Here is an 8,812-nt window from a genome sequence, read left to right as displayed (position 1 = left end):
TAACATTTTTTTTTTTTTTTGTAATACTGGTTTGGTAGTGATGAACTCCTTCAGCCTTTTCTTATCTGGGTTGTTGATACATTTTTCTGTGAATAAATACCACCCATTATTAGGAGAGCCAGCAAACACTGTGTCAATAGTAAGGGCTTAGGAGCCTGGCTTTGCCATTTATATTGATGTGACCTTGAGTAAGTTACATAACCCTCTGTGCTCCGTTCCCTTGTCTATAAAATGAGGATCATAATTACACATTTATCAGTGGGCTGTGATGAGGACTAAACATGTGGATATTCTTAAGGAGCTTGAGATAGGGCATGCCCTGTACAAAGCACAAGATCCACATGTAAGAAATCTTTGGCGAGAGGCAGAGATTTGTTGGGCTTTGTTCAGAGTCCTACTTAACCATACCTCTTTTACTGTAGGTAGTTCATCTGTCTTTATGGATTGTTAGATTTTGACTGGATCTTTTCCCCTTCCTGTTCAACATTTCCTGCTGCTACAAAGACTATCTGCCATTCTCCATAGGCTCAACTCTTGAATCCTTCTCCATGGCCGATCAGTAAATTTTAAAATAAGATATATGGAGTCTTTCGAATTTGGTCTCCAGGACTAATGTGTCCCCACCCCACTCGTTGCAAATGCAGACCCACCAAAACGTCTCTAAACTGGCACATTTTCCATGTAACATTTTCCTCAATTTCCTCATTCCATAAAAACTCACTGGTCCGGAGTTCCATTCCTTTAGCTCTCTATTGGCAAGGAGTTATTATTCCCACAGAGTGAGGTAATCATACTGGCCATCAATTCCACCACACATTGGTAACGGAACTTCCCAAGTAGTAACACTGCTGGCCTCATGCAGTCAGAGGGCACAATCCCCAGAAGATTGTGAAATGGTGGATACACTCTTGTGAATATCAGTCTTCACAGCAAGGAGGTGTATGTTGGAGGCCCTTAAAATCTTCTGCATTGGCAGTTGCCTATGGTATCCACTGTGAGCAGACCTCCTCATTCCCTTGTGCTAATAAACAGAAGGAGAAGCCTTGGGAACATCATTTTCAAATTAGCCTTGCCACTTACTCCCAAGGATTTGAATTGAAAAGAGATCCAAATATGTTGGTCCACAATTTAGATTTTGCTTCATAGAAAATATTTACTTGATACAAAACACATCAGGATATTTTTAAGTTGCATCTGAAAGAAGAGAGCATCTAAAGGTGGAATTTTGAGCAGGTGGTGGTTAAAAAAGGAAACAGGCATGATTTCTTATGTGAGAAATATTACAGATCTTCAAGGTCATATTTATTTTTAATTATAACAATATGTGTGTTTTTCATTAAAAACCTTAAAAATTACAGAAAGAAAAACCATGTCATTGAGAATGGAAATCTCTACCCCTCTCAACTGATCTCCCTAGAATGACTTTCTGTATACATCTTTTAAAGTTTTTTTTTTTTTAAAGTATGAACATATCTATTTGTATATCTGAGGAAAATTGTATCTGTCTTTCTTTGAATACAAATGGTCATATCACATGTATTACTCATTTTGCTTTTTTCGGTAAGTACAGAAATTTTTTGGGGGCAGCTCATTCTTGTTAACAGCCATGTAACATTCCACTATAATTCTGTATGTACCATAATTTAAAGCAATCTCTATTCACTTTTGGGTTATTTTCAATTTTTCACTATGATAAGTGATGCTGACACTAACATCTCTCCACATACATTTTTACAACTCTTATAAATACTTCAGTATTAATTCCAGGAATTGAATTTTTGGGAAGAGGTATGAACATTTTAGTTTTGAAAGGTATTGTCAAATCATGTTCCAAAAATGCCTTGTAGATTAATACTTCCACAGTGATCATAGATTTCTCCACATTTTTTAATTCTTACATTAACTATTTAGAACTCTAATTGAAGGCCAGTACATATGTAAAACACTTAAATATAACTTTTAGACAAGAAAGACAAGATGTGACTATTTAGCACTCTAAATGTGATTCATTCGTTCTGTTTCTTTTTTCTCTCTGGTGTTCCTGGCTTGACTTCGTGATGTCTCTACCTCATCTTCAGCCACCCTGATTTGAAGCGCTTGTACTATGAAATGATGGGCCTCTTATTTAGTTATCTGAGCTGAGCGCAGGGCATAGGCATAGCCAACAGCAGATCCTGGGGCATGGGGGAGTTGGACAGTAAGAATTATCCCGTTGTGTTCTTTGGACTTTGGGATGCTGTCTATTTAAAAAGTTGTTAACATATCTGGCTCCATGCGTGAGTTGCCCAGGTACCTCATAATCAATGACAGCTGGGTCGTTTCGAATGAAATCTACTATGGGCAGGGCCTGATATTGTTGGCGAACTTTATAAAGTCCGCCGCATTGGTTTTTTGCTCATTGGCATTTTTTGTCACTTACATTAATGGCCCATACCGAGAATTCCGCCGAATGTATTACAATATCTCTGCCTCATTGTTATTCTTTAGCAGTGGTTGTACCCTGCTTACAGTGATCTGGAATTTTACTGCGGAATTTTATGGCCAAAGCACTTTTGACTTTCCACCTAACTTTCCTATTGGAATAGAAATGGTAAAACAGAAACGCATGTTCTATGTGTTCCCAGTAGGAATCACAACTAGCGTCTTATCACTGATAAGTGCCATTGTGTTCTCCTGTGATATAAGTTTACTCAGACAGTGGGTTCAAGTGATGCCTATGACTGCGGTCACAATTTCAAAACAAAAGGCCTGAATGAAGGACTTACTCTTTGGAATGGCTGGCAACAGTTTTCTTGAAGAAACTTCTTATGTACACATATATTATTGTTACCATCTAGTCATTTAAAATAAAACATATTTGTGTGCCTGAAGCTTACATTCTCCTCTTCTGCTCTGTTCTGCAACCTATTTTTTTTTGAAGCTATAAGCTTCCTTACATCTGTAGGCTAACATATTCTGTACATATGCTGTCAAAACTCAAAAGCAGGGGAAAATGCTAGCATAATGAATGCAAGCACACAGGTACAGTGTCGATGAATACAACCAACTATTAGCTAAATCAGAGGTTATAAATGAGCTCACATATGCACACAGGAAAGAATCATGTTCAGAGCTTAACAGTCTTTAACACATGCTAACTGGTTAGGTTAGGGCAAGATTTCTAGACCTTAGCTCTGTTGATATTTTAGGCTGGGTTCATTGAGGGTGGAGGTGGGGGCCATGCTGTCCACTGTAGGATGTTTAACAGCCTCTGTGGCCTCTACCCACTAGATGCCAGGAGTGCTCCTCTCTCTCGGTAGAGAATAAAAAGTGACTCCAGGCATTTCCCAGTGTCCTCTGTGGGGAGGGGGGTGGGAATGGCTCCCCATCGAGACCCATTGGATTAGAGGGAGTCTATGACCCTGGCTATGGACTGTATGGCATGGAGAGAGGACTTTGAGGAAGATGACTTATCTAATAAAACTGCACAGGCTCAATTCACCTCAGCATCCATTTGCCTGGGTCTTTATGTACCCTTAACTCAACGGTTTACGTGGGTGATTTCCTTTTCTCTCCCAGGGACTTTTGGCAATATCAATGAAAAGTGTAACTTTTGAAGTATAACACTCTATGGTAGGATTAGATAACTATATTGATATCACTGATGAGAGAACTGGGAACCTTAGAGGATAAATCTGAAGAAATTACCTGAAACACAGAGTGAAAGATAAAGAAATTGAAAATATGAGAGAACACTTAAGAGACATAGACGATAGAGTGAGAAGGCTGAATTTATGTCTCAAAGCATTTCAGTGGAATACAAATAGATTGTGAAAAAGGCAAGATTTATAATGAGGTTGAATTTTTTCCAGAATTAGTGAAAGACATGACTCCTCAAATTGAGAAAGCACATTTTTCTAAACGTCTATATATATATATATATTTTTTTTTTCAATTATAGTTGACATACAATATTATATTAGTTTCAGGTGTATAACACATTGATTAAACATTTATATAACTTATAAAGTAATCATCCTGATAAGTCCGGTACTCATCTGACACCATACAAAATTATTACAATACTTCTAACTATATTTCCTATGCTATATTCTAAATCCCCATGACTATTTTGTAACTACCAATTTGTACCTCTTAATCTCCTTCCCTCTTCACCCAATGTGACAACCATCAAAATGCTCTCTGTATCTACGAACTTGTTTCTATTGTTTGTTTATCCTGTTCTCTAGATTCCACACATGACAATTGTCGTTCTCTGTCTGACTTACTCCACTCAACACAATACCCTCTAGGTTCATTCATGTTGTTGCAGATGGCAAGATCTTCCTTCCTTCCTTCTTTCCTTCCTTCCTTCCTTCCTTCCTTCCTTCCTTCCTTCCTTCCTTCCTTCCTTTCTTTCTTTCTTTCTTTCTTTCTTTCTTTCTTTCTTTCTTTCTTTCTTTCTTTCTTTCTTTCTTTCTTTCTTTCATATTCTATTGTATATAAGTACCACCTATTCTTTATTCATTCATCCATTGATGGACATTCAGGTTGCCTCCTTGTCTTGGCCACTGTAAACAATGCCACGATGAACATATGGATGCAGAGGTCCCTTCAAAGTAGTATTTTGGGTTTCTCTGGGTTAAAATACCCAAAATTGGGTTTACTGTGTCCTTCTTTGTCTCTTCTTATAGACCTTGTTTTAAAGTCTATTTTATCTGGTATAAGTATTGCTACCCCAGGTTTTTTTGAATTTCTATTTTCATGAAATACCTTTGTTAAGACAGTGTGTGCCTTTCGATCTGAAGTGAGTCTCTTGTAGGCAGCAATTCAGCCACACTGCTTTGTAATTGGAGCATTTAATCCATTTACATTAAAGTAATCATTGGTAGATATGGAGTTATTGCCAACTTATTATTCACATTTCGATTTTAAAACATTTCTGCTTCTTCCTCTTCTTAAAGAAGTCCTTCTAACATTTCCTGCAATACTGGTTTGGTGTTGATGAACTCTGTTAGCTTTTTCTTGTCTGGGAAGCTCTTTATCGGTCTTTTAATTCTAAATAATAGCTTTGCTTGGTAGAGTAATCTTGGTTACTGTAGGTCTTTGCTTTTGATCACTTTAAATATTGTCCGCCAGTCCCTTTTGATCTGCAAAGTTTCTGTTGAGAAATTATCTGACAGTCTTATGGGAGCTCCCTTGTAGGTAACTAATTGCTTTTCTCTTGCTGCTTTTAAGATTCTCTCTTTGTCTTTAACCTTTGGCATTTTAGTTATAATGTACCTTGCTGTGGGCTTCTTTATGTTTATCTAGTTGGGGACTCTCTGTGCTTTCTGGGCTTATATGTCTATTTCCTCTCCCAGGTTAGGGACATTTTCAGTCATTACTCTTGAGTAAGCCCAAGGAGAGAGTCAGTCACTAAGAAATCCAGAGGGTCACCAGGGAATGGACAGGGCCAGCCACAGAGCCCAAGAGCCTTCTGTTCTTGACAAGGCAGATCACTCCATTCTTCATCCTGCTGTCAGGCCCAAGAATGCTGGTGGAACTACGTGTCTGGTAAGAGCAGGACCTCCATGTTAGGCTGCGATCTTGAAGAACGCATGACAATTTGTGCCAGCACAAATGCAGATGTGAATCTGCCCCTCATTCCCACTCAAAATGCAGCTATTTATTCAGTCAAACTGCTTGATCACTGGGCTGCGATTGTTCACCCTTAGTTCATGCAGATGAGGACCCGCCATGCAAAGAGCCCCTGGAAAACCTGCAGCCAATCCAGGCAAGCGAGCCAAAGGCCAGATGGGTTGGGACAGGACTGTAGTCTCGGGAGAATGCACCCCACTTGACAAAGGCTTTCATTTTAGTAATTTTATTTTCAAAATGCAGAAAGTTTGAATGAAATTTTTAAGCATTAGGATCATGGATCAATCGTTTTTGAAAACAGTTCATCATTTTTAATTATTTTAAATTCTCTATAGTATTATCTTTTCCAAGGCTTGGTATCTGGTTCTATCACCCCTGAACCTGTTTTCATAGGAAGCCTCTAACAACCTCCACCTTCCATTAAAATAGGAGATTGTGATCTTCCTGAAATAAAGGAGACAGACTATGATCCAGTCATTGAGCTCCTTGGTGTTTACCCGAAGGAGATGAAAACTCATGTCCACACGATGACCTGCACAAGGATGTTTGCAGCAGCTTTCTTTGTACTTGCCCAAAGTTGAAAGCGACCGAGATATCTTTCAGTAAATAAGTGGATAAATAAACTATGGCACACCCAGAATATGAAATGTTATTCAGAGCTAAAAAGAAATGAGCTATTGAGTCATGAAAAGACAGGGAAGAGGCCTAAATGCATATTACTAAGTGAAAGAAGCCAATCTGGAAAGGCTACATACTGCATGATTGCAACTGTGAGATGTTCTTGAAAAGGCAAAACTATAAAGACAGTAAAAGATCAGTCAAGCCAGGGGATGGGGTGGGAAGGAATGAACAGGCAGAGCACAGAGTATTTGGGGGGCAGTGAAACTACTCTGTATGATACTGTAATAGTGGATACATGTCATTTTACATGTCTAGCCCCATGGAACATACAATACCAAGAGTGATCCCTAACTTACACTATGGCCTCTGGTTGATAATGCTGTGTCAATGTGCATTCATCAATTGTAACATGTGTCACTCTGGTGCCAGGTATTGATAGCCAGGAAGACTGAGTGTGTAGGAGGCCAGAGGATATAAAGGAGATTGCTGTACCTCCTGCTCAGTTTGGCTGTGAACCTAAAACTGTTCAAATGATGAAGACTATTAAAAGAGAGAGAGAGAGAGAGAGAGAGAGATCATTATATGTCACTCGAGCTCTCAGTCAGGCTCATCATGACCATCTGTAAAGGAGATTCTTCCAGTATCACTGTTGAGTCTAAATACTGTTCAGGTCCCTCAGCCTGCCACCAAAGGTTCTTCATGAGACCTGTCTCAGTGTCCCTCGCTGGACTGAATCCTCTGCCCCATCGTCTCCATGCATCTCCTCCACATTGGCCAAGACAACCTCTCAGGTCTCCACATTCTCATCCGTTGGGGCTTGGGCACACACCATTCTCTCTTGGAATGCTTCGCCTTGGTCTCTGCTGTCACAAATGCTTGTCAAATGGGAGATAATTCCTCTCTCCCCAAATGCTACTATCTCTATCCCATTTTGTGACATGGTTCTATGAGAAATCTAAGAAAATATACACACAGATTCAGTTAGTTATCACTCAGTGATGGACTGAGATCAAAGACATTTCTGTTTTCTCCCACTTTTAGAGTGTGCACTTGAAGGAATACTATATGCACACACCATATATTTTTCCGAGAGACAAGAGAAAGAAGGAAAAAGAGGTCACAACCTGCTGAAAAGAGGCAGTGTCTTGCCATACAGAGCATGCAATTATCTCACACCTGGGCCCCATTCCTGGCTCTCAGATATGATCTAGAGGATGGACACCCACAGCCACATGGACACACAAGCTATGACTGCATTGTATCTGTGCTTTGACAGGAGACCCTGATCCTTTACTCCAGTGCAAGGACAGCCTAAGTCTGGTGAGTCGCAAACAGAGATTCTATGTAAGCATAGTCTGTTTGGGTCAGAGCATATTACATTAGAGTGAAGTCCCAGATATCAATGTCCCTACTGGGATATTTTAATTAAAAGTTTTTCTGGAGCCCTACTTATCACACAGCTTTCTTACTCTTGTGAGCAAGTCTGAAGAAGCCCTGACTCTTGAAAGTCAGTGCAAGGGCTTTCGAACACACTCATGTTTGTCTCTTAAGGGAATTAATGAATTTCTTATAAGAGAAAACTGCATCACCACATGTCTAACCAGGATGGCAACATTATCGTTGATAACAATATTCATGAGCCAAAGAAGCCTGCATTGCTGTTGGCTCAACATTGCCTCCCACCCAGGATGTACACTGCTTGGAGCAGATCACAAAATAACCATATGCCTCTGGCAAGTGACCCTGATCTCCCACCTTGGGGGATTCTTCCTGCACTGCCATCAGGGCCATGATGTTTCTGGTCAGAAATGCTGCTCCAGGAGCAGAGCCCTGTAGTCAGGAGCTCACAGTTCTCCTTCTTCCGGTTGTTAACCTGGAACAAATCCTGCATCCGAGGTGGAAAAAGCTCAGGTCTTGTCAGGCAGCTTTGGTGTCCATCAAGTATGTGACTCAAATGCATTTTGACTCTTCTCTGGGCCTTCCTGCTTTCTCCTTCTTTGAGTCTTTGCTTGGCAAGATGAAATCAAGGCCCATTTCATCCTTCATGGTGTTATACTCAGCTGTTCGACATGAGCTAGAATGATGCAGGCAGCTTAACCATTGCTCAAAGGATTTGAATAGGGTTGATAGTTACATTTCTCCTACACACAGAAGTGTTGCTGACAATTTTACAAAGAGGGCTATCATGATGTGGATTCAACTGGAAACAATTTGCCTTATGCACAAAGATTATGAAATGCCTAGTCAGAACCCAGCACATCACAGGCTTCAACTGCATTTTGTGTCCATTCCTCTTGGCCTTTTCTCTCCATTGGGCACTAAGAAATGGAAGACTTGTAAAAATGTCAAGCTTACTGATAGGATTCAAGCCCTGTTACTTGTGTTTCAAGGTAGAAGAAATTATAAGGCTAAAGCATAAGCTGTATATATCTGGTCCAATTTTCCAAGCCATTGCTCTAGTTTTATTTTGTTTTTTGTTTTGTTTTGTTTTTGCTTTTGTTTTGTTTGTAAGGTAGAGAGGGTGTACCAATAATTAAACAGTGTCTCTTCGGAATCCATTAAGCACATTGAA

This window comes from Pteropus medius, unplaced genomic scaffold, assembly GCF_902729225.1.
Source record: "Pteropus medius unplaced genomic scaffold, Ma_sr-lr_union100, whole genome shotgun sequence".
Taxonomy (NCBI): Eukaryota; Metazoa; Chordata; class Mammalia; order Chiroptera; family Pteropodidae; genus Pteropus; species Pteropus medius.
The sequence above is the reverse complement of the archived record's forward strand: the minus strand, read 5'-3'. Positions refer to the sequence as shown.